Genomic DNA, 26,793 nt, shown 5'->3' with positions numbered 1-26,793 from the left:
GTGCTTAAACCATGAGGGTGGAGCCCTCATGAATGGGATTAGTGCCTTTTACAAGTTGCTCCAGAGAGATCTCTAGCCCTTCCACGATGTCAGGACACTATGAGAAGACACAGGCTGTGAGGAAGATGGCCTTCACCAGCATGCACCCATGCTACTATCTTGGTGTTGGAGTTCCCAGCCTCCAGACTATCTATAATAATAATAAAAGTGTAATATGCTAATTAGACCAGACAGCCGAACGACCTTCCGGATGTCCTTCCGGATGAAGCCAAGGCAGTGGGGGCTGAGGTAGAGGTGGTTAGGGGTGATCAGGCAGGCAGGCGTGCGGTTAGGAGCCAGCAGTTCCAGATTGCGAGAGGGATGTCCGACTGCCGGTTTAGGCAGGGATCGGGCCTAAACAGGCAGTCAGACATCCCCAAGGGCTCCCAGATTGTGAGAGGGTGCAGGCCGGGCTGAGGGACCCTCCCCTGCCATATACACACATGTATGAATTTCTGCACCGGGCCTCTAGTAATAAATAAGTTACTGAGTCAGCAGTATTTTGTTATAGCAGCCTGAATGGGCTAAGACCGAAGTCTGCAAATGCAAATGAAAAGTGTTACTGTTGAAATTTTGCTCATCTCTTGTGCTCACTTTGGAAACTGGATTCTGAAGCTTTGTAATTTCTTGCTTTCACTTGAGGACAAGCACCATGATCTTAAAAAGTTCAGAGGTTCTGAATATGGCTTAAATATGCAAACATTTCTTCCCATCTTTTAAAAACATTCTTAATGTTTATGTAAATTTATTAAATTATTTTTGCTTTGTCTTTACAGCTATACAGTATCTCCAGTATTTTATTGTGCTTTTCAATGAGTGCCAGGCACCCTTTAAAGCAAACAGTTTTGTGCAATCATTATCTTTCTTTCAATCCAGTCTTTCACATTTGGAAATTGAAAAGTTGAAAGTGTGACTTTAATGGGTAGTCTCCCATGTGCCCAAAGGAAAAGTTTATTGCCCCTCTGACTCCAACTATATCCCCATTCTACTTTTGTTTGAGGTCTCACGTTTAGGTCATTCCAACGTGGTCATCAGAGGTGATTCAGGGTGACCAGAGAGTTCTTTGTTCCTGGATAGTCAACTAGTCTTCAGATCATGACCAGAACTCATAAGTTTGTACAGGCCTTGGTCTCAGGTCACTCAGTCATTCTGTGTAAAAAGGGGCTTTTCTCTCCAGATTCCCTTCTTTTGATTTGCTTGGAATTCTCTAAACTTTAGGAATGAGCTGAGATATGGGAAAGTCAAGAAAATCGGGGATTCTGAAGCCAACTTGCTTCATATAATATAAGGTGAACAACAGTTAGGGGCTAGGTTAACATTTCCTGTCATTACTCGGCCAAGGTCCAAGTGCTCTTTTACTTATCCCCCAAGAAGTAAAGCATATGAGAGACTTTTAGCTTTTAAGTGATTGTCCATAATTTGTTGACTTGCTAGAATCTTGCATGTGTTATTCTGTTATTTTTATATCTATAATGTTAAGGATATTAACCGAGTCAAAAATTAAGAAAACATATGTACATTACTACAAAACATATGAAGAGCTGCTTAACTTTAGTTAGGAAAAGAAGACCACAGTGACATACCGTTTTATACATAGTAGACTAGAAAACATTAAGCAGCCACCATTCCAAGTGTTGGTGAAAATGTGGATCAGCTGGGTTTCTTCTTTATTACTGACAGGAATACACATGGATTCAATGACTTTAAAAAAATATTTAGCATGATCTTGTAAATTAGAACATTTGTATACCATTTGAGCAATTCCATTCCCTTAGATATATATAATCATGCATGTCAGGAAGCATGAACATGTATTCATAATAGACACACACTGGAGACAACCCAATCGTGGCCCCTGAATGAATCTGTGATAGTGTCATGAGCCAGGATAATGTTTCTGTACAACTGATGTGTTTCCAAAAGAAAAGACTAACTGAAGCAAGGACCATGGGCATCTCACACAGCACCTAACACATAGCATGTGTACATAACCACTTGCTGAATTGATGAAGGGTAAAAATGATTGATTTGGGGGTACTATGTGACTCTTTAAGTATTGCTGAATATTTAAGCAGCCTTTCCTGACTAACCTACTTCCCTCTGATGACACACCAATTATTTTCTCTTATTAATTCACTATTATATTTATTTGACTTATAAAGTGTTTGTTCCCTGCCCATTTTGTAACTAGAACCAATTTATAAACTTCTGGAGGCCAGGATCACATTTCCTCTTCTTACAGAACTACATGGAGTGGGTAATCCTTAACTGCTTAGGACTTATCAGTGAAACTAAAAGTCCACTCACATTTTCCTCTGTTTTTTTTTTTTTTTTTTTAAAAATCCATTTTGAAAAAAACAAATCATGGTCAAAAGCAGAATCTTTCAACCAGATGAAGGTTTTTTTTACTTCAAGTAGATACTTGAAAGAACTTAGATAATTATCCTTGTGTGTAGGAATATATTTGTGACAAATGCAGGGACATTTTTATGTGGTAATTCTAGGATGTAATGAAATTCTTAGCACACAAGGCATCAATGAGAGAAAAACACTGTATATCTGATATTCATCCAATTAAAAACATGCTAAACAATGTGCTATGCTCATTATCTTGCTAAGAAAAATGGAATTCAAAAGCTGTTAATATTTCAGTTCTAAGAGGTTATTTTTTTGTTATTGTTTAATCAAATACTAATCAGGAGAGTTGCACTTTATAATGGAGAGCCAATTTATCTGACACCTAAACTACATAGGCAGTTAGCCTTAGATGATTATTCTTAGAACTCTGATAGCCTATTTCCAATTAAACTGTGCTTCCTGTGTTAGAGTGGTTACAAGAGGCACAAATTTAAAGAGAAAAAGAAAATGTGCTTCACCACTTTTCCCTTTCTACTCAGTACATCACTAATTTAAACCTTCTAATCGCTAATTGGATCATATGTATCTGATAAGAATCTTTTCATAGAAATCCCAAACCAAAATAATGCAACCAAAAAAGGAAGTTGATTGTTTTATTTGTTGAGCACTCTGTATCTGATATGACCAGGATTTATTGCTAGTTCTGCTTCCTCAGGCTTGCCTCTATTTTAAGGCACACTTTTATAGTGCTGTTTACACATCTCATCTAATGGGAAAGAACTTCTTCCCTTAAAGACTTTCCTTAAAGCAACAACTTGGTTTTCATAGGTAGATGTTGAACCATGGATCTGTTACCTCATGGGATCTTTTCCTTATTTTCAGCTATAATGACATATTTGGTCATAGGGACCTGCCACAACAAGTGCCAGTGAACATAAAACATGGTGCCAGGTGCTATATAAGCCACCAGAAAAGTATTTCCTATATTATCCTTATATTCTTATATCAATCACTGTGCCCAGGGAAACAGAATTAGTGTAGACCTGCGACATCTGTCTACCCTGCAGACATGGGAGTGGGGGTGTCAGTAATCTCCAAAAGCAAAGGCTGCATCTAGGAAGTGTAAATACTTGGACAAATTTAAGCTACTGTTACCAAGGGTACCTCTATGCTAAATTGTCTAATTATCTACTGTGTTATATCTCTCAAGTCAGTTCTACATCTTCTTATAACATCTTTATTAAATTTAGGCTGTATATATTTTCTCTGAAAAGAGGTATGAAGAGTGCCTGGCAAGATAGAACCATTTTTTGCTTCTTGGTTGGTGAATAAAACTGTAAGCCACTTTTCTGTTAGGTAACTATGAGGGGACAATTTTAAGTATATTTTCCTTATTCTGAGAGGAGTTTCTTTTTTAAAAAATAATTTATCTTTAGTATTGGAAGTATTACAGATGTGCACCTGTCCCCTGCCCTTCCCCTAGATACCCTTTAATACAGTTCCTCATGTTGTGGTGACCCCCAACCATAAAATTATTTTTGTTGCTACTTCATAACTGTAATTTTGCTACTGTTATGAATCGTAATGTAAATATCTGATATGCAGGATGTATTTTCAGGGGTCACAACCCACAGGTTGAGAACCGCTGCCCTAGACCTTCACCCCACTATTGTCTGTGTCCATGGGTTATGCATAATATGCATCTAAGTTCTTCGGTAAATCTCTTCCTGTCCCACTCCTCCCCAGGAGTTTCTTGAAGATCCCTTATGCAAATGGAAGAAGTGGGAACCTTTGACCCAGTCTGTGGCTGGAAGATCTCCCTGTCACAATAGGCACATGTGGGAACAGGGGCCTAGATTGAACGTTTAAAAGGGGACCTGTAACGTTGGAAGCTCATGGGTGATGTACCTCTGCAGCTTGTGCTGCATCACCACGCAGGGTAAATGGTTCAGATGAATTCACTGGACTAGAGCAGTTACGTGCAGTGAATTTGTACGGCAGTGGCAGCAGAAATGACAATTGAATGTTGGGGCCAACGTGAAACTGTCAGAGAACTGAGTGCCTTCCCTCTCTTCCTCGTTCTTTTAGTCTTTCTTTCTTCCTGCCCCCTTTTTCCCAGCCCTACTTCCTTCCCTTCCTGTGTTAATGCTCCTCCTTGGCTTGCATAAGTGTCCACTGTTCTTGACAACTTGGTTAAAGGGAGAGGTTTCCAGAGGTTGCCGTTGGGCTTACTTTTAAATTGGTCCTGTGAAGGATTGAAGGATTAATTTTAATAGTAAAAAGATTTGTGATCTTAATTATGCCTCAGGCTGGTGATGCAGACCACATTGACTGGATTCATTGAAAAAAGGACCACAAAACTTTGGAGTTATTCCTAAGAATTCTGCTTTTCTTTCTCCTACTTTCTAGTCTCCAAACCTGATCAGGCATAAAATTATCTTTAAAATAAATTGTCCTCACACCATCAAATGCGGGCGTGGATGGTAATAACATATCTAAAGAAAGAATCAAACAGATTCTCAGCAGAGAAAATGAGGGCCCGACAATCAAGTTGGCGCTTCCTATCCCTGCAGAGAGAGTGCTGGCTCATGGACCTGTCAGACATCTTGGCAGGGATGCATCGGTGCTCAGTCCAGTTTCCTCAGCCAGATGCCATGAGCAGTCACATCAAATAATTAACTTTGTTTTCAAATTCCATGTTCATGAGGCAAACTTATATTTTGGCCTCCCTATAGGGAAAGAATTCACTGAATAAAGTATTTATTCAACTGAAATCCTTGGTGACAGAAGATGGCAACATCAAACTGAGCTTTGAAAAGACCAATTTCAAAATGAATAGATTAAGCACAGGAAAATGTAAAAACATATGGAGACAATATTTCTTTCAGTTCCAACTAAAATGGATGCTTGAAGGATGTCAGCTCTCAAAGACAGTAAAGACAGCACCAAGTTTTTTTGTTTGTTGTTTTTTTTTTTTTACTTTGTTCTTCACTTTTGGAGAGAAGTGCTATGTGAGATGCTAGTGATGCAACAATGAGCAAGATAGTCATGTTTTCTGTCTTAACCAAAATTCTACTAGAAGAAAATTGATTACATAATGGCAGTTAAATAATTAATTATAATTTTTAGTAGTAACAGAGGTGAGAGTGGAGTGAAGTGCCTATCCTAGCCTGAGGGATCAGGTGTGGTTTCCTTGAGAAATAACAAGGGACTTGGGATATGAAGTATGAGTAAGGAGGGGCATTGGTAGCAACAGAAGACAGCAGGCAAGATTTCTAGATTGTATCAGTCAAGGTTCTTGGCTATAAACAATAGAAGCTAACCAACTAGCTAGCAGCTTAAAAAATGATTGAAATAAAAAATACTGGACATATCACAGGATCAATTGGGAGACTGGGGAGTAGGATTGGAGAAAGAACCCTCTGCTGTATTGATCATTTCAGTTCTGTGAAAAGTCCACTTGGCAAAACAAATGCCCTGCCTTCAGCAGAGCCTCAACTATATGTTCCAAACTCTACTGCCTCCAGGTAAGCCTGGTGTGGGATGGAGCACGGCGTAAGGAAAGAGAGAATAGGGAAAACTGTCGATGAACTCCATGCTGCCTGCCTTGCTATAAGGACACTCAAATTCAACAAAAACAAACAACAACAACAAAACAAAAAGAATATCTGTGTTAGTTAAACTAATGCTTCTGTGGACTGGGTTTTGTTGGTTTGCCGCTCCTTCTTCAACATCCCTCACTTCACCTTAAGTGACTTTTCAAAATATGCACCCAAGTAATACAAAGCCCTTTCACAGCAGGAATTCGAGGCTACAGTGTATGATGTCTAACACACAAAGTGAAGGAGAGAATTGGATAAATACTTCACCAAAGACCTCAGGGCTCCTAGGTAGGAAAACTGGCTAAGCCATTACTAAAATCACAACAGTTAAATTTCAGCCCAAATTTGAAAACCGCCTATCTATTTTATAATTGCAATGACAGCCTGTGTTCCTATTCTGCACTTAGTTTACCATGTGGTAGTGGGAGGCAGTTTGGTCTTCTACTCTAGGACAATGTGTGAGGTTCTGACCCAGTCGCAGCTGATGGAGAGCCTTAGAGTAAAAGCAGAGGTATTTAGATGCACATGGTAATGACCTGCCATTTTGGCAGTTTTCTTCTTATGCTAATTGTAACATTGCCCTTGTTTGAGCCACTTCAGAGCCAAAATATATCTTCTATTTCACATAACTGTGAAACAAAGCAATCACCTCTTGGTGGGAAACGGAACAAATTAGCTTGTTCTATTTTTTCTCATGTATTAGTTTTTTAGTTAGGGAATTTATAGTATCTCGGTGTGTGGCATTTTCAGAGAACGTTTTAACTGAATCAAGTATTAATGCACTTAAAAGCTAAACATTGGTGATGTGCAATGAACACTCTGCTAAATGTTAATACAATTTATCCTTTTAAAAATGTATAAACATGACATATTGCATGCACTTAGTGCTAATCTATTTTAGACATTCATTTGGTTTGACCTATGACCATGATATATTATGTTCCTTGAGATATTTATCTTGTCATTTGGAAAGAAGATTACAATTAATGCGACACACATGACTTTAAATTACTATCTCAACTAGAGACGTGTGAGTAATGAATTAGCCACAGCTTTGAACCCTCTGCTTATAATTTAAATTACCAGCCTTTAGCTGGTGCCTCATTGTAATCCATTAAATAAGTCACAGAATCAAAGAACCGCATATTATTTTTGATGCTGACCTATAGCTGATATTTTCTCATATAATTTGACCTTAGACTAGTGTATCCAAAATCATGTAATAAAAATGAGAGGGAGAATTTAGATATTTATGTTAATACTAGAATAAAATCATAGCCAGAATTCATCTCAACTAGACATAAAAAATTATCTTTTTGCTGCATTCCATTTTTAAGGAGAAAAAACATGATGTTGAAAAAGTGAGCTCACACAAAGGATTTGGTTCACAGGGAATTTTTCAGGAGGTAGCCCCATAAGAAAAAAATCCAGTTTGTTATGCTTTCCACACCTCCTTCTCAGCACTGACTTTGCCAGACTGGGACTTCTAGAAAGACACAGAATGAAACACTAAATATTTTGAATGATAGCTGTGGCAATACATGATAGCCATTTATTATGAATAATGGCAGATTACTTTTGTTCACTATCCTCTATTTACTATTACTAAATGGGTACAGAATTTATTCAGCTCTTACTATATACTAGGCACTGTATGTACTATAGCACATTTTATGTATAAACTCATGTTTTGTGTATTCTCTTGCATATATAATATATATTATAATTACGTGTAACATATACTTAAATATTATATATATATATATAATTTAATAAAGGAAAAAATACACTTCTCTTCAATAAGATAAGTTTTTAAGAGCAGAGATTGTCTTAAACCTTAGTATTTTTTCCCCATGTGCCTGGCAAAATGCTGTCACATAACTGGCACTCAGTAAAGACCTGTTGCATGAAAATGAGGATGTCCTTGTGTGACTTCACATTTTATAGTGAATGAGAAGTCAGTTCCACGGGGCTGTTAGAACTACGAATAACCTTCACCCATGGCAATATAGCAATTGTTTGAGAAGCATAGCTTTCTCTCAAATGTATTAAAGTGCTGTAGATTTACTAGATTCAATCCGTTAACAAGTTAAATGTCTGGTATTAGACTGGAGTGGGGGATAAACGAACTTCTACACATTTAGAGTCTAACTGAAGAGCCCAGAGTAGTATATATTAACACAAGAGCTATTAAATGCTAAATCATATGCTACTGCCTAGAACATGAGTCCAGAGAAAAAGGTATTAGAAAAGGCACAAAATAACAGTAGTTTTCTAACGACGCCTTTGCATCAGACAGATATGGTGTGGATCTGGACTCTGCTAATTTTATACTGTGTATTTTGAGGGAAGTTATTTAACTGTTTTAACTGCTCTGAGCTCATTGCATCTCTAAAATGGAGTACTACCTCCCAATGGAATTGTGACAACTAAATAAGTTCATCTAGTTTAAACACTTAGGACATCGCCTTTCAAAAGTAAAACTCATTTGGGTTAGACAAAACAGGCTTCAGCTCTTACTATATGCTATGCACTGTATGTACTATAGCACATTTTATGTATATTATATATGCATGAGAATACACAAAAGTAACCTGCCATGATTCATAATAAATGGCTATCATTTATTGCCACTGCTATCATTAAAAAAACATTTAGTGTTTCTATGCTGTGTCTTTCTAGAAGCCCCAGTCTGGCAAAGTATCAAGGTGAAGTGATACTTTAGGAAGACCTTAAAGTGTTAGGCTTTGGGAAAGAGGGAGAGATGGAGGGCAACCCAGGCAGAGGAACAGCATAAGCAAGAGAAGTTAGAAAAGGGAACAGCACATATGAGCGAGTGCGGGAGTCCTTTAGAACAGACTGGAAGACGTTGGCAGCAGAGGGGAATTAAATGTGTTCAGGAAAATGGGTTCCAGAAGTCGGGAGCCGTGCTCGCATGCAGAGGTGTTTCGAAGGGAAATGACGTACATATGCAGGATCCTTAGCACTCTGTCTGCGTAGCCCTCTGAACATATCACTGTGACTGAATACCCCTTTATATTTGCTTTTTTCTCCCAGCACTTGGCATGTAGTGTCGTATATTATGGGCAACAAAGATATTGGTTTTATATAAAGAAGTGAGTTGTGTGCTGGTAGTCCTTCACTTTGCTTTTCGTTGCACAGGTCTGATATATGTTTATATATATATGTATAGTTATCCCTCTGTAAAAAAGGAAGAATATATATGTATTATGATGACCAATAAGTGCTTAAGAATCTTAGAATTAAAGGTCTATGAAAGTATAATATGAATTAGATTCTATATAGAATATGTATTTATAAATGTTGTTCTCCATTGTGGTGCTAAAATGTTTGGAATCACTTAGTGTTTTCTCTTAAGAAAGTACTTCAAAATGTCAGGTTTAATGATAGAATTAATTACAAGACATATTGATCTACCTCAAAACTTTTTTCCAAGTTTTAAAATAAGAAAATGTATATCTTTTGGCAATTTAAGTGTTAGTCTATAGAACTTATTGTATAGTTTAATAAATTAAGGCCATGATGAACTATAGAATGACTCAATAAGACACATTGTGAAACAAAAAAGGGGGTGTTTTCTACAATACCAGAGTTAATTTCAAGTGGAAGTAGCTACCTGCTAGCTAGCTTGATTTTTCCAATGCCCAAAGAGCTGGGAATAATTCATTTTTTATTGAGCTTGACTATTGTATCCTAAGGAAAATATCTTTGAAAAAATAAATTGCTCTCTGTCCTTTATTTGAGGAGTTTATAGGATTTTCCTGGATGTCTTATTAAAGCTGTCTTATTCTTATGTAGATTTTCTCCAAAATCACATTTGGTTTGCAGAATGGTGGCTCACAGGAAAATGGCTGCCTAAGCGTGGCAGAGGCATAATTATGATATCATTAGAAATATTTAAATATAAATAACATCCTATATTTCTCCTTGTCACTTGTCTGGGTTGTGACAGGAGGAGCCATTTTTGATGGGATTCCTGTGGCCCCATAGATTTTTATCCTGTTACCCAATTTTCCGCTGCACTGCTCTCCTTCTGTCAGACTGACTGCCAGCCAGCTCACGTTTTCCCGAGAGGAGGAGCAAAGCTTTGTGTGGTAGTGGACAGAAGAAGGAGAACAAAAACGGATTTTCCCCTCCACGTGCTACACCCTCTCTTTCTAATGGGAAGTTCCGTTGTCTGAGGGGTTGAGAGAAGAGGGCACCAGGGAATAGGGGAGACCTCACGTTTCTCTTCCATTGCCAAGATACTGTTACAAAGCAGACTCAGATATCAAGCTGAGCAGCGAACAGATCAGCAGACAATTTTCCAGGATGCTCAGAGACACAAGAGTTGCTGAAATGCTGCCAAACTGGTTTGTGCTGAGTATTCCCTCGCCTTTCAAATACTGGCTTGCAGTGGCGTGAAACGAAAGGCTACTAACCAACCGCGGTGTAAGGGGAAAAGGAAATGTGGCAGCGGATGCTACCGTATTTGGGGGCTTTCCTGTGACATTGGCTTATGGTTCAGGGCTAGGAGCTGAGCGCAGACAGATAAGAGAGTAGGTTTGATGGAATGTTAAACAACCCGGAAGAGTGTAAAACGGAGTGAGGTGGCAAAGCTCAGACCCCATCTAAAGGCCGTCAAAATACCAAACTGCAAAAAAACAAACCAAGCCAAAAATACTCCTCAGTCCACACATAGTTTTAAGCTACTGTGGCCCGTGGCCTTTTGAATGCGATCTCTGGAATAGAGAGGTCCTGAGGCAAAGCAGATTTTATAACTATGGTCACTTATTGTTAAGAGGAAGCCTTATTGTGCCTCAGAAACTGCATTCTGTCCTTTATTTCTATCATGTAAACTTTATAATAATCTTTGAAAAATCAATTCATTACATGCATACAAAGATAAAGTTCAGCAAGTATTTTCCTTCTTATTTACATTATAAGTAAGCCATGTGGGTTTTTATTAGACACTTGGAAATATATTTAGCATCACAGGGGTCAATTTTCATTCCTGTAAGTACAAATGAATTATATGAACTTGAAAATGTTGAACTGTCTAAGAAATACTGCTGTAGCTGTTAAAATGTAAAGATCCATTTGGAATTTAGTGTAATGTCTAACTATAACATATGGTTTTTCTCATAAGAGCATGAGTATTTAAGATACCAGGAGCAAAAGTAGAAGTCACTCATCCTTCCCACTTTTCTGGGGAGTCTGTACTTCAAAATCGTTATTGTACAACCTTATGGATTAGGGACTTTAGTTTTTACTCTTAGTCATATAGGAAATTAAAAACACACACACACAAAACCAACAATCTACCTTCTGGCATCAAGGGGAGTTTGACACATGATAGTTATAGATTAAAAAGTTCTCTCCCCACACACATAAGTACCACCAACAAAATTGTTTTATATTTTTTTGCACTAATACTTACATGGCATACATCCTCTACCAACTCTACAATTTTTCCAGTAAGAAGTTGGTCTTGAAAGAGATTAGATAATTTTAAAACTGTTTGCATGTGGTTGAAAGTCACACACATAGCCTTACTTATGTTCATATATTCCAGTTGTATAATAGCCTCTATCTTCTGTTGATTGTCTTCTCATGTTCGAGAGAGTAGGATTTTTAAAACATATTTTTATTGATTTCAGAGAGGAAGGGAGAGAGAGAAATAGAAACATCAATGATGAGAATCATTGATTGGCTGTCTCCTGAAGGCCCCCTACTAGGGATCGAGCCTGAAACCCGAGCCTGTGCCCTGACCAGGAATCAAAGTGTGACCTCCTAGGTCATAAGTCGAGGCTCAGCCACTGAGCCATGCTGGCAGGGCAGGCCAAGAGTAGGATTTTTATTCTTTTTTGAACTGTGTACCTAATATGTCTACAAGAAATTAAAATATCTACATAAAAAAGGGGGTAGTGATGCCTATCAAAGTTCTGGGCTTTGGGAGTGCTTAATAAATGCTTGAGTGAACATATTTACCACTTTAATAAAGGAGTCAGATCATTAAAAGTCATTTTATCGTGTTTGTGGGTGCAAATACAGTATTCTTGATTGTATTTTGAAACATTTTTGAGCCCATTTAATTAAATTACATTTTAATTTATAATCATTTAGAGTTTTTGAAGGGTTCAATGTATATGAACTGATATTTTGAAAGGAGGTTAAACACCTGAAACCTCGCTTATTTTCATTTTGACTCACATTAATGTGTCTAGTCAATCATGTATCATTTTTTCCCTCTATCATAAGAGACATGAATATGTGATAAATTAAGAAAAAGACAGCAGGAGTGGTTGTTAGTATTGTAATGTCCATACTAGCTTTTAACAAAGCTAAAAACAGGTAAGGTAGTACATCTGCAGTGGAAGAAGCTAAAATCCAGCTATTTTAAAAAATGGTAATATTTGTTGCTATCAAATCTATGTTAACTTAAGGTCCTAAATTCTATTTTAGTATGAAATTAAATAAATGCACAAATTTTACTTTCTTTCTTTATAAAGCATTTTGCTTATTGACCATATATGGTTAATTAAAAACTAAAACGTTATCCAGGTGAGTAAGAGGAATTAAATGGTATATCTTGAGTAGGTAACCAGATTGAATTACTTGGATACTCTAAATTGTGCTAAAAGCTTGTGGACAAACAGAACAGCAACAACAAAAACGAAGTTATAAGTTTCAATTTGTATTTTCCTGTATCTTTTAAGGAACAGAGAACCATTTACCAGTAGTTTTTTTACTTTATTCACAGGGGAAAATTTACCCGGGGTTTTATCATTTATTAATGAATCAAGGTTGTAATACATGCTCCCAACTGCACTGTGCCAGGAGTCAAGATCTCTTGGGGAAGTTTCTCCTGCTCTTCACCAGAATGAATTTAAAAGTAGAGAAACAATAACAATAACACCACACACACACACACACACACACACACACACACACACACACACATGTTTTGTTGTTTTTTTTTAAAATAGAGCCTAATGAACTTCTGGCCCCTTTGTGTCCTGCTAATCCCATTATTCTTAGGCTGCATCATTTTTCAACTCATGGCTTTCCGTAGCATTTTAATGGTGGTTTTGCTGGCCCATATGGAGGACATTGATTATCTGTTGTCCCAATAACAGTATGAAATATAGTTTGTGGTTGCTTTTTGAGCTAAAAAAACAACAACACTCATTACAGCTTCCCAGTCCTCCATGTGTTGCCAAAAATGTTGTTGGTCAGGTCTGAAGGTATCTTTTGGATCTGTGGCTATTTTTTAGATTTTCATATCAGCATATTTTGTAAATGCAGCAAAATTTGTTGCAAGAGTTGGATTTAAAGGAAGCAGTGTTCTAACTTTAGGAAAGGCAGACAGAAAAACAAACAAATAAACCTTTTAGGGTGAGAAATTCTTACAGATTTCTAAAAAATGCATGTGTACAGTTCTTTTTATCTACTGAGGAATGTAAAAGGATAGGACACGTTGCTATTCTAAAGGTAAACTTTCTCAATGAATCAATCACAAATTGTAAAGGAAAAAAGTTGAAAATATTCACTGAAAATATTGTCTGCTGACCAGCAAGCAGCCTTACCATCCCCTGGATGTCTGAAAAGGTAAGCCTCAGGCCTGACTCCTGACCTCCTAAATCGGAATCTGCATATGGACATGGTGCCAGGGGAGTTGTGTACACATTCAAGTCACAGAAGCACAGGTTGGTTTCTATGCAGTGAACCCAATAATTGCAAACTTATCACACATGATGTTTTTATCAAGCATTGAGGTTTACAGAGGCAAACTGCTTTGTAAGTACAGCCTGAATTATTTCTGTTTCAATCTGCAACACAAGTAAATTAACCTCTCCAATAAGGCCAATTTCATGTTTAATTGCTATTGTAAGCTTAAAGATAGATAAGCTCAGAAGGGAAAAAGTAAAACTAAATCAAACCACAAAGGTCACGTTTGAAAAACCAAAAATATCTACAAACATGTTGTAAAATGTCCATGTGTGTTTAGATGTATGAATCTTCAAAACCCTGCCTTTTTTAATTACTTGAGTTGTTGACAAGATAGTTACTTTTGACTTATTTGGGTGTAAATATGCCACTGGGGAAGGAAACATGTTTTCTTCTTCTCAAAATTCAAAACTGGCTGAATGAATTAAACTCAGACTTATGAAAATAATTCACCTTTGGGCTGAGCCTTTCTCATCACAGTGGCAACCAGAGTTCAAGAGCAACTTGAGTGACATTCGTGGACATCTATAGTCATAGGTTTTCTAAGGGACATTTTCCTCTTTAGCATTCACAGTTGATCATTATGTTTTAGAATTGATGACAAAAGTGATTACTGATACATTTGCTCCATTACTTGGATGCCTATTGATCTGAAGGTACAGCAGTACTTGTTTCCTTTGACATTCTTCCCTGTTTTCTGCGTCCACCTGCTCTCTTTCTCTCTTTCTCTCCCCCCCCCCCTCTCCTGTTCTGTGCATGATTTTGTTTCAGACTATAAAAAGATTCAAAAGAGCCCTGGCTGGTTTGGCTCAGTGGATATAGTGTCAGCCTGGGGACAGAAAGGTCCTGGGTTTGATTCCAGTCAAGGGCACATGCCCGGGGTGCGGGCTCAATCCTATCAAAGATTCTCTCTCATCATTGATGTTTCTACCTTTCTCTCCCTCTCTAAAATCAATTCAATACATTTTTTTAAAAAAGAAACAGAAGACATGATTCTCATCTTCCAGAATCTTCCAAGTTCCTAATATTTTCCTGAGATAAAACACAATCTCCATGTCTTACCTTAGTATTTTTTTTTTTTTGCCGTCATTAGGTATTCAAGGCCAATGTCTTATTTTTCACTCTAGCTTGTTTGTTTTCCTTCCACATCACCTGTTTCTTTATAAATAGATTGGTTACTATGGAAACATCAGTGTCTGGGTGTGGTGACCAGGCACTGTCTGTACGATTCTTCAAATTTGAGTACTTGAAACCAAGATCACACATCACCCCACTAACTCTCTTCATGCTTTGTTTCTAGACACACTTCACTTTCAGGTGCTTCCATCCTTTACAAACAGCTTTCACATGGTTCAGTGCATCTGCAATTCTAACTAGACATACTTACTAAAAAATATGTTAAGTACAAATGTTTTGCGTTCAGCAAAAATTCTATTTTTTTTTTAACACCTTGCAAAAATTAACAAGGTCTAGTGGAAAGGTACGCTTGTTTGGTACTAAAATAGAGGAGTAGCATCCAAGTCTATAACAAAATCTACCCAACTCCATAAATTTTGAGAAAAAAAATCCAGACAATTATACAAAATTACTTTTTTTAAGTCTAGTGTTCGGACTATAGTAGATTGCCTGTAGAGTAAGGGTAGAATTTCCTCCACCCCTTTCTCTCCTGTCATAGAGTTGAGTGGTTCTAACTTAGGTTCTAGTGGTGGGGCCCACAAATTAATTGACAGCAAAAAGATTAATGGGAGAAAAGTTTATTTTACTGTGGGAGTCCTGAGCAGTTAGTAAATAGCAAAGTAACCAGAGGTAAGTGTTCACATATCAGCCTAACAACACAGGGTGTGGCTGTGGTTTAGGGTTTCAATGTGAAAGTGATGCCATTGTAAGAACCTGGTTATTGTCTAACAAAAAAGGAAGAAAGAGAAGACCAGGTAGACATATGCTCAGGAAGGGCTGGCTGGGTGACATGGGAAGGTGCTTACCTGTCTGCCAGTCATACCTGGGAACAAATTAGTGGCCAGAATGGGCGTGGCCACTGTAAGTTTGGGAAGCCTAAATAGTTAAACTTCCAAAGAAAGTTCCTTCCTTCTCTCCTCTCTCTCACAAGCACTGGGCCCTCTTGGGACTCCTGCTAAAGGGATGCGGCTCCCCTGCACCGACGTGGCACACGGCCATGCCGGACTCCACACACGGACTTTAATGAACTTGGATGCTGAACCACACCCGGTTGTAACATGGAACAGAAGTTCTGGACTCTGCTGTTGGCTTTGCTGAACCCCCAGCTTCCCCTCTTTCAAGACTGGCTTGGGGAAATGGGGCATTGGAAACTGAGGAAAATAACTCCACCCCAATAAAATGCCCTACCACCTCTCATTCTCCTGTGGGGGCTTCTGAAAATTCTTATTTCATCAGTGCCCCAAGAACCCCACTCTCAGGAATAACGAAGGAATCCCCCTCGTGTACTCTTCTGGCAGCAAAAGTTGGGGTGTTTTATTGGATAGCCTCTTCCTGGAAGGAGCTGGAAGCTCTCCCAGAAAAGCGTTAATGGCAGCTCTATTTTTAGGAGGCTCCACTTTCATCAGATAAGGAAAGTTCACATAAGATCAGGGAATCATATGAGCACAGATGGAGAAATAGGGAAGATGGTAGGAGCACTTATGTTTGGTTTCCATCTCCTACCTCCAAGGTATCCGGATTTTGTTATTGTTCCTGATCCTTAGTGGTTTCTTCTAATGTCTCCAATTTCTGGCTTATTCCCTGGCCCCTTACTGTTTACATTTCCATCAGATTGTAGCTCCTTAAAGGAAGGGCATGGGCACTAGTCATCTTTTTCTTGAGTATCTTGGACCAAATACTGGAGGAACCAAATTTTCATTTATACTGCCAGAAATCACCAGTGATAGAAAAAATTAGGGATCAGTGGATGCTTTGAATTCTGTATTAATAAATGCACATCTACATTGGAAGCAGTCTTAGCACAAGTTTCCATGAAAGTAAGTCCATGTTCTCATGCAAAAGCTTCACATTTTTAAAATTTCTCTTCTAGATTCTAAATCACGTTTATTTCCAATAGGCATAATGACCATGTTGGAACTGGAGTGCTGGCGGGCACCTTCTAACCTGGTTGTCAAGTGGTTGTGCATATCTCTCCTTGTAATATCACACCAGGAAAGCCCCCGTGTAATATGACCCTGTGATGGAACAATAGGACTCTTGCCCTGCGGTATCCTACACCAAGTTTTACTTTTTTCCTCTCAGTAGTTATCATTCAAGCACCAAGTTCTACACCAACAGTAAGGTCATGCACTAGCTGGAAGCTCTTGTCTGTAAACTGTAGCTATAACCATGATTTACCAACACGTGTGTCAATTAACACTTTTGTTCAGGGTGGTTAAATACATTCTTCATCAGGAGAACTATAAATAGATAGCTCTACTTATAGCTATGTCCATGTATTACTTTGATTTTACGTAGATTGTTTGAAGTCCCCCCAAAGTTATATTACTATAGTATTGAGTGTTTTTAAGGTAGCTGATCTCAAGGTACAAGGTAAAATTATAGCTCACTCAACTCACTCTCCCAAAAAACTTACTTTTAAAAACAAATTAAGTGTGGCTAAAGATTTTAAAATACTAATAAGGAAGCTCATGTATGGGTCCATTCTCCTTTGTTTTATAGGTCCCCAGCCTTGCGTACTGTGGGAGCTAACATTAAACAACCAATCAAAACACGTTGAGTCGTAAGTTGTTCTAGTTCACTGATGGCAGCAGAATAATCTGGCCAGCTATGCTGCTACTGCAAGGAAGGCCATGCACCTCAACTCTGTTAAGGAAACTACGTTTGGAAAGCTTTTCTACTGAGCATTGTAAATTTGGTCAAGTCATTTAGCTTCTCTGAGCTTTGGTTTTTCTCAAATGTAAAATGGAGATAATATCTTCCTTTTTTGAAGCTTTTGGAAGAAATAAACAAGAAACATATGCAAGGTGCCCTGCCTAGGGCTTGGTATTCAATAAATGGTGAGTGCTTGCTGTAGTTAGTAATTATGGTCGTAATAGTAATTGTAAAAATATTAATAGTACTTATTCCATGGAGAAGCTAGCTGGAAAAAAAAATGCTGCCATAGCCACAGCTTTTCCAGTGTCCCCGGATCCCTGCCAATAAGGAGGGCAGCTGCATTGTATAGGTTCTCCTCCATGTATTGGAAAAGAACACATAAGAGGGGGAATATCATTTGCCCATGTTCCATGTCACAGGCATGATCAGAGAACTGTTCATCCAAGAGGGGTGACTTCAGAATTCAATTTGTTGTAAGATTATAGCCAAATATTTTATTCTCTCCTCCCTTTTTCTAATTCTTTGTAATATTTTCTAATATCAGTTATACCTAAGTATTTTATCTTTCTTGTTGCAACTGTAAATGAGAATGTCTTCTTTGTTTCTTTTTCTGATATTTCATTGTTAGTATAGAGGAATGCAATGAATTCTTATATATTGATTTTGCATCCTGCAACTTTATTTATTGCTTCTTGTTTCTAATGGTCTTTCAGTGGAGTCATTAGGGTTCTCTACATATAGAATCATGTCATCTGCAAATAGTGGCAGTTTTCCTTCCTCATTACTTGGTAGGTTTCTTTATTATCATCTTATTGTATTGATTTATTTACCCCAAGTATTAGAACTTATAACTGTTACTACGTAAGTGTTACATAAGAAATTAAGAGTGGGTGTTACCAGAGAAGGTGTTCTTGCAACGCTTCCTCAAGATAAAATTCAAGAGAGAAGGAGCCACAGATGAAAAATGAGGGGCTTACTGAAAACAACGTGGAGGGAAAGGAGCAGGAGGGAGCTTGACGCATCCAGGGAGCACACACTCATGGAGACTATGACTCACAAGCTGCTGCCCTGGTCTGGCTTATAGATGGCTTGGTTCTTCACGCAGGCGCAGAGTAGATTTCTTTGCTTTCCAGCTTCCCGCTGTGAGCTGGTATTGAGACCGACCTGCTCCTGTCTCTGCTCTTTGGGGAGTACCTCAAGAGAAACTTTAAACTTATGTAGGAGAGGCTCAAAAAAGAAACCTAATCATTGAGCAGCACTGCCATCCATTTCAGAGAGGCTCAGCCTGTCTCAGAGGGACTCAGTTCAGGTTTTCTGCCTCTGCCACTTACTGGCTGTTTGACCCAGAGCGGGTTTCTTAACCTCTCCAAACTTCAGCCTTCCTATTTGTGAGTCACTGGATGCTTAATGAGGCATACATGCGAATGCATTGGCTCAGTATCTGGCATATTGTATGTAACCAGTAAATGTTAGTTATTAATAATAATTTTGTCATCATTTATCTCTACCCTTACTTGATCCAGAATTTAGAACCTGACAAAATTTTTCAAATGCACTGGTCAATATTAGAAGAAACCTATTCCTGAATAGATCTGCCTAATAGGCATCATGGTAGCCGAACAAAAACCAAGTTAAAATAATTAGATAAGTGCAAGGCAAGGGGCGAGAGAAAACACCATCTGCCAGCTCTCCGTGAGTCATTCAGCAGTGAGTTGGAAGATAATGAAGGCCATTGCATTCTGGTCATGGATGGGTCCTTCTGCTTGGCTGGTGTTATCACCTTTCTCCGAATAAAAATAGTCTATGCATCCTTTACTGCAGCTCAGTGAACACAGATTATCTGAATAAAAATAAAAGGATGCACAACCAAGCCTTTGGGGAGATTTGCCACAATTGATTTTGTCCCTGGTGTACCCATGGATTTCAGTACAATCAACAGTTTAATCTGAACATCAAGGCATTTGTTTTTTGGCTGTTGATAGTCAGTTTTATACTATTTTCTTCCCAGGACTGTTCTTAAGAAATGCTGGTCAGTGTTCAGATGTGAAGAGGTGCGGTGGGCTGTGGGCAGCATCGCACCCACCACAAAGGCTCTACTTGAGTGTTGGCCCCCTACTAACTGTGAGAACGTTGGGTGTCCCCCAGCCTTGTGTTCTGTTCAACCAAATGGTCATAGTCATCCTGCTTGTAATGTTTAAGTGAGAGTCTATAAGACATGAGTAAAATATTCTTTTAGAAATGCTTTGTAACTATTAAAATAGTTGCTTTTGAAGAACAGTGTTACATTGTGATTTTTTGAGACAAACTGATTACAAGTTCCTAGCCATGCGAAATAACTTAAGTTGGGGCACTTTACTTGAATTTTTGGTGGCTCGGTATTCTTGTTTACTAACCTCAGGCAGCTGTAAGGATACGGTGAGATGGCGTGGTCAGACTTGCGGAGTACAGCGTGCTCATCCGGCTGCTCTCCTTATGATTTTAATATGAGATCGAGTAGGAGCCATTTCTTTGTGTTTTGCATTGTTAAAAGCAGTACTTTGGGGGGCAGTTCTGGAATATTTTAATTTTTCAATTATATAGAGACAACTGCTAATATTTTAATTTTTCAATTATATAGAGACAACGACTAACTTATGGCTGGCATTCTGGAGGGAAAAATAGAAGATAGAGAAGAGGCCCTTGAGAAGAGGAGAGTAGGGGAGTAGTTCTGAGTTTTGTTTTATTTTTACAGATGTGTCTATCATCAAACTGATTTTAACTTTTAAAAAGCAAAGGTTATGAGAAGGATATAATATAATGCAGTGGAAAATGCACAGGTGAGGAGGTTAAAGCCTGAGGTGTTGGCCCCCACCCCTGCCACAAACAACTGGCTATGGACATTGAATAAAAAATTTAATATCGCTTGCCCCCAGGGAGATGAGCGGGCAAGATCAGAGCTTCTTAAGCTAGGGCATGCGTGAGAATCACCGGGAGTGCTTTTGAAAAATAATATATCTGGCTCCATCAGGTCCACCTCAAGTCAACTTAATTGCAGTCCCTCAGGGAAAGAACCAGGCTCCAAGCTCACCAGGAGTTTGGGATGCACAGTGAGGCTCTTGGCCCACCCACCTGGGTGATCCTGAGGGTCTCTTCCAACTCTGAAATCTCGTACATCTGTACATCTCTCTTTACATGAGGCGTGCTTCTTAAAAAGAAAACAGATAAAGAGCAGTAGCTAGAGAGGATTAAGGAATTGATTTAATCTCTTAGTTTCTGAAAGAAAGCAACCTATTTTCTGAACCTCACTGTAAACCATAAGCCTCCTTATGAGAGATGATTATGCTTCAACCGTACAGGCTACCCATTGAACTCAGCTGTCCCCCTTTCAATTTCCCTGTTCTTTATGTGAAAAGTTCTACTCTATAGAAGCTTGCTTCTAATACAGGCGAAATACTTAATGCAACACTTAATCACATATAAGGCCTCACTTCTGCACACAGGCTATCAGGAGAGGCAGAAAGTGGGAAACTTTCCACAGAGGGATTTTCTCACCTACTGATCTCAGCACAGAGCATCAGCTTGGAAAGAACGGTTTTGTAATAGAAATATTCAGTCAAAACCCCCACAAATGCCAGCGATTTCCATTTATATCATTAAAAAGGAGGAAGGAGCATATGGCTTAGATGAGGAAAGGGAGCGTTAGCTATGAGGGTGCATTTGCAAGAGACATTAATTAGGACTGAGAGCACCTCAAGTACTTGGGAGACGAATTTGTTTAATAAGCTTCATGGCTTGCAGATGCCTCTCCCTCTTCCTTCGCCATGCTTCCAAATAAAGCAGCTTTATCTGTGCAGAAGTGAGCACACTTGAGAAGTCACGTGATCTTTGTGCTTCACGCCGTTCATGTTCGAAAGCAAGTTGACAGGACCTGCGCATGAGGAAGATATCTCTCATGGTGACATCCACACGAGTCACGCCAAATCGGGATCTGATTTTCAGCTCGATGCACTCAAGGCTTTGCCTTTAAAGAGATCTCCATTCATGGGTCTGCCACGACTGAATGCTGACTTCTGTCTCTGTTCCTGGAGGTGCTCTGCCCTGGGGTGTACTTGGGTGGAGGAACTGCCTGCAGCCTGTCTTGTGTTTACATCGGCTCCTGCTGCTTCCTTTGACCAGGTGGCTGATAACAGCTCTTGAGCTTTGTGGAGCTAAAAGGAAAGCCATGTGTCTGGACTAAGTATCTGGAAGTTGGTTTTTGGCTTTCTCATAATGTTAATAGCCATCCATACATTTCAAAACACCAGCATGAGGCCTTGGATACATGGAATTCTCTGGTGAATACAGGCCAGCGGCAGCTGACTTGTGTGTATGTTGAACCCTCAAAAGCATATATCGTATCACTTTCTTAAGCTGGGCGTGTTGTAATGATTCTCTTGAGACAAAATAAACATTTCCTGTGAGGTCTCCACTTGCTTAATTGCTGGCCTTGAGTTTTAGATTTCTTGTTACCCTAAGTGAACTCATTTTAATAAAAGTAAAAAAAAAAAAATCAGCTGTTTTATTGGTTCTTGGTGAAGAAGGCAAAGATCAAATGGAAATTGAGGAAAAACTTGTTTTCTCATTAAGGTCACATTAGCGGGGTGAAATAGGAAGGTGGGGAGGGTAGTGATTAAAAGTGAGGATTCCAGAGCCAGACGTCCTGGCTTTAAGTCCCAGCTCTGCCACTGGCTTGCTGTAACCCCCCAGCAGGCTGCTGAGCTCTGTGTGCCTCGTGTATGAAATGGGGATGACAGTTTGAATGTGTTAATGCTTGTAAAGGGATTAGCATAGTTTCTGCACATCAACAACACTCAATAAATGTTCCTGTCCATTGGGCAAAGCTTCATGTTGGTAATGTCAAGAAAGAACCAGGTTGATTGTGTAAGCTAAATTTAAGATGCTCCTTCTGCTCCTTAGGTAGTGCCACGTGCTTTTGGGACACTAGATAAGGAGTGTAAACCCAAATGCCTAGTTGTTCTTGTTTATAAAGTATAATTTAATGCTGCTGATAGGTATATTGGGAGAAAAATATGAGCATTCTTATAAACACTCTCAGCTCTATTGGAAGAGTATACAGCAGGACTGGAACCTGATGTGTATAATAACTTGTGAATCAAAACTTTTCCAAAAAGATAACATTAATGCCATGGTAAGAGACATTTTCTACTGGGTGATTTTTAGCATCTGGATCTCTGAATCTCAATAAAAGAAAATGTTACTGAAATATAACTGATTCCCAGGTGGTGTACTCAAGTATTTGGTTTTGGCCAGTCATTTCTTGAAAACTAAACAGAAGCTCTTTTCTACCTTGTTTCTCGTTTGCCCCACCTCGTTCCAGAAAGGATTTAAGACCACTGAAAAGGCACTTGTTAAATGTGTTCAGAAAGTAGGGGTTACTTACTCTGTCATCTTGTGGCTTTCAGTATTACTATTTGATAGAAATAAGTCAGTATTTTTCTTCCTGGTTTCATTTGAACACATATCTTTGACTGCCATATGTGTTATTCATTAAAATCCAATAGAAACCAAGGAATAAACTTTCTCTCTTAAGCAAAAGCCACTTGTTAGAGGGTGCAGAATTAAATATGCATATTTTAATTATTAGATTATGAACTAACTATAAGTTGACAGCACGTGGTCATGTTATCATGGTCCTGACACCTCATGGGAGGCTCTCCTTTCTGCCCCACCCAGTCTTCAGTGCCTCTAATGTGTCTGTGGTTATTTTTTTCATAGTTATTTTACTGGGTCCTAAGATAAGGGAGGAACATGGGGTGCTAAGTGATTTGTTTCCCTTGCTGTCTAGTGGGACATTAGTAAAAATTGGTGATGGTCAACATTTCTTTTATACAGCACACAATAAATTTGAAGACAATTAAAGGAGTACAGGAAAGTTGGGCTATAGGGCTACCATTCAACTAACTGTGGGAATACAAGAAAGTCACTTTATTTCCTTCAAACTAGCTCTTCATTTATGAAGTGGAGAGGATGACCTAGTTCTAAACTCTGTTTTCTAACTAACGTGCAGTGATCTTATGATGCTAGGAATCAGCATAATTACGGAGGCTAAAATATAGTTACATTAGTTTTAATGGACAATTATTTGTAATTGTGATTACTTTGTCCATATATCACAAAACCAAACTGTAGAGGTTGTATGATATTCAGATACCTAGCACAGCTCGAACCAAGGCTTCTTATTTTGTTTAGTATTCTCATTATGTGTCCCTTGACTTCTACTATTTTATTTACTCTTGAAATTAGGTTTATTTACGTATTTATTTGTTTATTGCACAAAATGGGGATATATAATTAATTGAGAAGAAATATATTCTTGTCAGGCAAGTTGCTAAAAATTAATATGCATTAATTCAAGACATATTTATTCAATAATCTAGTAAGTAGGAATAAAACAATGAATAACACATGGGGTTTGCCTCAAGAAACTTATGGTCTTGGGAGTACAGAAACATAAATTGGTAATTATAAAACTGTGCTGTACAGAGTATGGTTAGGGAAAGTGCCGAGTGCAAATGAGCACACGTGGGGCACCAAGTCCAACCCAGGGAAATCCCTGCAGACGTCCCAGAAAACATGGCATGTGAGTGCATGGCTGGAGTTAGAATATGGGATCATTTCAGGGAGAGTAAAGCAGCAGGTGCAAGAGTCTGGAGGTGAGGGAGAGCAGCGAATGTCTAGGAACTAAAGGTAACATACAATATATGTTTCAGGAGGGGAGTGGGAGGCAGAGGGCAACAGGGAGAGAGAAGGCTAAAGAGGGATACAAAAGGCTTGGGTTGGATCCTGAGGACCAAAATCATTGGAGGGTTTTCCATAGAGGACTGACATATAATATTAACATTAAAAACACACAAACACTCACTTCAGTGTGGCAGGTGTTTGGAGGCAGAACTAGGGACAAGGAGCTCAGTCAGAGCCCTGTACCAATAAAGTAGACTGGAGGTGAGGGTGGCCTACAGTAAAACAGAGGCAATAGGGGAAAAGAAAAGATGGACTCAAGGACAATTACGGAGATAGAATCACAGGACTTGATGATTCATTCATTAAAAATATTTGTTGGATTTCTGTCTCTGGCTGTTATAAGAGTCACTGGTATTAGATAAACCCTGCTGCTGTAAATAACCACAAAACATGGACAAAATATGTAAAACAATATTAGGAAGCTTTGGATAGCACCTCAGTGCTGGGCTACAATCCCTGGGAAAGGAGAAACAGGAGCGTTAAGCTCCAGGTTCACACAGGCTTTCTCTCAAAGAACATAGTTAAACGTAGTTAGAGTGGCCATATTACCCAAAGCAATATGCAGATTTAATGCAATCCCCATAAAAATCCCAATGTCAGTTTTTCAAGAAATAGAACAATAAATCCTGACATTATTCTTTAAACAAGAAGAATCCTTTAAAGTGTTTAATAAAATCTCATTTAACCTCTGAGTCTGAATTGTAATAATTGATATTTTGGTCAGTAAGAATACTTCTAAAACTTTTAAAGGAGGACTTCTATGCAAATAGGCCTTCTTCTGTTAATGGATGTTGTGAACAAAGCATAAATCCTCTTAGAAGTCTATTATGTTTTTTTTTTCATTCAAATTTAAAACAAGAAATATTAACTTAAGATGGTCCTGATTAAATTTTCAAGAATAAAGTAATATAAAATTAGAATATTTCTGAGAACTTGTGCCATCATATTTCAAGAAAAATAGAAGGCAAATTTGAAGTGCATATTTGTGCCAGTTAAATGAATGGTGACAAAAACATGCCCATTGAATGTATTAGGACTGAATTTATAAGCTTCCTTCTGACAAGACTTCAGCACTGAAATATTTTATCAACTATAGTTTGCTTTGAAAAGTAAAAAAAAAAAAAAAGTTTACTAGAAATATCTATTTTCCCAGAATTCCGAACTGATATTTAAGAATTCAAATTTTCACACTAATTTAGGATTTTTTTCCTAAGTTTTAATGCTTTCGGCAGACTCAGATTATTATTCATCTTGTCATCTTTTGCATTAAACATATCTAGTTAACCTAAAGTGTCTCTTTATTCATGAATGAATAGAGATCATAAAAGGAAGCTGTTTCAACAAGTCATTAGGACTAATTATTGTTTTATTATACTGCTAATGCTCAAAGTGATCATATGGCACTTATGCTGTCTTGGTTCTGATCAACTTTAGAATTTAGTGGGAACAATGACACTCTTTCATGTTGCTTGAGGGAGTATATTGGGGTTCAAGGATAACCTGCTGTGCTCTTCAAACCCAAAGGGAAAGATTATTCTTAACAGGGTAGGAAACCAGACACTGATCTGTGTTTAAGTAGCATTTTTAAGAGTCTAGAAACATCTTGATATATATCATTTGGTATGTGGTTTATATTTAGTGAAGTCATATTCTAAAGATAAATGATTTTTCACTTGGGACTTAAAGTCAAATTTTCACTTCAATAGGCTAAAAGTAGTTTACAGAGATGAGCAATATCATATTGTGCATTTTGATACTCCTTCTGAAGAAACTTATGTAATTGACCTGGTATAATGTAGTATTTGGATTTCAGGTTAGAATTCCATTCTTTTCTTTAAGTGGATGAAGGCAGCAGAGAAACACAAATATTTTTCATTTTCTTACCAGTAGGTGTCCATCATCTAAACTGTGGCTATTTCCCAGCTTCGGATGGCCTGGAATAATGACCCTGCCTCCCTGTACATCAAACAAAATAAGACTGACTACTCTAAGGAGAGCTTCATCCCTGGCCTTCTCTCCCTTCCCCTAGTTTCTTATCCAGTTCTTGAATACTACTGGGTACTTTGTCTCAAATTTACAGGCCTTTAGTGAAGCCATCTCTCAGGTATTGTAGATGTCTAGTTTCCATACAAGGATTAGCTCTGGTTTGGGGAGTAAGGAGTCTTTATGTCACTTTACCTGCCATTGGGAAGGTGCTTTATATTGGCCTCCTAGATTATAATTTCCCTGTGTTGCTTAGGATTGGGGGTACCTGAGTGTTTTCACTTTACACGTCAATTTCCATGGGTGTCTGAATTTTCCTGGAGTTTGTTGCAAGACACATTACAGAAAATTGACAGCTCTTTAAGATGCTTCTGTGTACATGAAAGTAACTGCATAACCCTTTTAGGTATTGGTGGGTTCAAGAGAATGAGCCTACCAAGTAGTCATTCAATAAGGCATCATCAGT

At 38.3% G+C, this 26,793-nt stretch overlaps 1 protein-coding gene across 4 annotated transcripts in view; it reads left to right on the top strand.

The window, feature by feature from the left end:
* ITGA4 (integrin subunit alpha 4) overlaps window positions 1-26,793 on the top strand; it is a 337,984-nt gene that overhangs the window by 67,873 nt on the left and 243,318 nt on the right. The gene's annotated exons all lie outside the window — the stretch shown is intronic.

The sequence above is a fragment of the Myotis myotis genome, unplaced genomic scaffold, assembly GCF_014108235.1.
Source record: "Myotis myotis isolate mMyoMyo1 unplaced genomic scaffold, mMyoMyo1.p scaffold_m19_p_8, whole genome shotgun sequence".
Lineage (NCBI taxonomy): Eukaryota > Metazoa > Chordata > Mammalia > Chiroptera > Vespertilionidae > Myotis > Myotis myotis.
The sequence above is the reverse complement of the archived record's forward strand: the minus strand, read 5'-3'. Positions and strand labels throughout refer to the sequence as shown.